The 2,588-nt window shown below is 53.4% G+C and overlaps 1 pseudogene; it reads left to right on the top strand.

Moving 5' to 3' along the window:
• The first annotated feature begins 1,012 nt into the window (after positions 1-1,012).
• On the top strand, positions 1,013-2,224 carry LOC116537495 (annotated as a pseudogene).
• The last annotated feature ends 364 nt before the right edge of the window (positions 2,225-2,588 follow it).

Below are 2,588 nucleotides of genomic sequence, written 5' to 3'. Positions count from 1 at the left end.
CCTGTAATCCCAGCTACTCGGGAGGCTGAAGTGGAAGAATCGCTTGAACCCGGGAGGTGGAGGTTGCAGTGAGCGGAGATCTTGCCATTGCACTCCAGCATGGGCGACAGAGTTGAAACTTGATCTTAAAAAAAAAAAAAAAAAAAACACAGGACAGGGAAGATCTGCTGAGAGCTAGGGTCACAGGATCCTGAACCCAGCAGGGTCTCAGGCAGCTTGGAATCAGGAATCAGGCTGAATTACTCCTCAGGGCAGACACAGGAGAAACCCAGGAGGAACCGGAGTGTGGATGTGTCACTAAAGAGGGAGCCAGGCAGCCCCAGCAGAGTCGCGACCACTGACATGACTTCGTGTAGAGCACCAGGACGTGGAGGGCAGGCGGCGAGCAGGAGGCCAGGCCCCGTGCGCAGGAGAGAGTACCAGGCAAAGCAAGCGCGCTGGGTCTTGTCTCTACTGCGGTTCTCACGTTGTGGCCCCAGGGTCGAGAGTTGGGCTGAAGAAGCAAGCTCAGGCCAGACTGTGCACAGTGGCTCACACCTGTCATCTCAGTGGTTTGGGAGGCTCAGGTGGGAGGACGACTTGAGGCCGGGAGCTCAAGAGCAGCCTGGGCAACAGAGCAAGACCTTGTTTCTAGAAGAAACTGAAAGAACAATCATCACTGGCCAGGCGTGGTAGTGCGTACCTGTCGTCCCAGACACTCCAGAGGCTGAGGTGGGAGGATCACCTGAGCCCAGTGAGCCATGATCATACCACTGCACTTAAGACTGGGCAGCAAAGTGAGATCGTCTCTAAAAAATAAAATAAAAATAATAACAAAATTAAGAAGTAGCCTCAGGCCAGAGAAGAAGAGGAACGGGCCTCTTGTCTCCTCTGCATGACTGAAGAGGATTCTACTCATGTCCTTCACAGGCAGAGCAGCCAGGTAAATAGATACAGGTGGCAGGGCACTGAGCACACGGGTCCGTGCAGCTGGCAGTCCTGCATCTGGCCTTGGCCCATGCAGCTTACAGTCATGGCCTCCAGTAACACACACGTCGGAAAGCTCACTCCTGACTTCAAGGCCACTGCCCTGGTGGATGGCGCCTTCAAGGAGCGAGAGCTGCTGGACTACAGATGGAAGCACACGGTCCTCTTTTTCCACCCTCTGGACTTGACTTTTTTTTTTTTTTTTTTTTTTGAAATGGAGTCTGGCTCTGTTGCCCAGGCTGGAGTGCAGTGGCACGGTCTCAGCTCACTGCAACCTCTGTCTTTCAGGTTCAAGCAATTCTCCTGCCTCAGCCTCCCAAGTAGCTGGGACTACGGGCATGTGCCACCATGCTCTGCTAATTTTGTATTTTTAGTACAAATGGAGTTTCACCATGTTGGTCAGGCAGGTCTCGAACTCCTGACCTCAGATAATCCACCTGCCTCGGCCTCCCAAAGTGCTGGGATTACAGTCATAAGCCACCACGCCTTGGACTTCACTTTTGTGTGCCTGCAATGGAGATCATCGCATTCAGCGACCATGCTGAGGGCTTCCAAAAGCTGCGAAGTGCTAGGGACCTCAGTGGGCTCAATTCATCCACCTGGCTTGGATCAGTGCCCCCCTGAGGGAGGGAGGCTTGGACCCCCTGAACACCCCCTTGCTTGCTGACGTGACCAGAGTATGTCTGAGAATGATGGCATGCTGAAAACATACCAGGGCGCCATCTGCAGGGGCCTCTTTTTTGTTTTTTTGAGACAGAGTTTCACTCTTGTTGCCCAGGCTGGAGTGCAGTGATGCGATCTCAGCTCACTGCAACCTCTGCCTCCCGGGTTCAAGTGATTCTTCTGCCTCAGCCTCCCTAGTAGCTGGGATTACAGGCACGCACTACCACGCCTGGCTAATTTTTGTATTTTTAATAGAGACCGGCTTTCTCCATGTTGGTCAGGCTGGTCTCAAACTCCCGACCTCAGGTGATCCGCCCACCCCGCCTCCCTGTATTCCTGCTGGGATTACAGGCGTCAGCCACCACGCCTGGCCTGCAGGGGCCTCTTTATCATCCAGGGCAAGGATGGCCTTCCCCAGATCGCTGTTAATGATTGGTCTGTGGGACTCTCTGCGGATGACGCTCCGCAGCTGGTCCAGGCCTTCCAGTACACAGATGAGCATCTGGAAGTTTGTCCTGCTGGCTAGAAACCTGGCAGTGACACGATCAAGCCCAGTGTGAATGACAGCAAGGTATACTTCTCCTAACACAGCTAGGCTGGCTGACGGGTAGCGAGCTCGTACCCCACATGGGTGCCCTGTGTTGGCTCAGGAGAGGCCAGACCTGCCCCTCCAAACTCCACAGTCTGGGACCCTGGAGAGCTAGGCCAAGGCCTTCCCATGGCTCCAGCTGGGAACTGGGGAATAGCAACACTCTCCCCCAGACCCACCCAGCTGCACAGAGACCTAGAGTTGACCAGTAGAGTGTGAAGGACAGAAGATAAATAAATACATACATACATACATACATGCTGCATGCATACATATATAAATACACCACGTCCAGTTAAATCTGAATTTCAGATAAACAGTGAATACTCTGTAATGTAAGTATGTGCAGATACTCCATGGGAAGTCCGGG

This window comes from Sapajus apella, unplaced genomic scaffold (assembly GCF_009761245.1).
Source record: "Sapajus apella isolate SASKATOON/1434 unplaced genomic scaffold, GSC_monkey_1.0 scaffold111, whole genome shotgun sequence".
NCBI classification, from domain to species: domain Eukaryota; kingdom Metazoa; phylum Chordata; class Mammalia; order Primates; family Cebidae; genus Sapajus; species Sapajus apella.
Note: the sequence above shows the minus strand (reverse complement) of the source record. Positions and strands in the feature narration are given on the sequence as shown.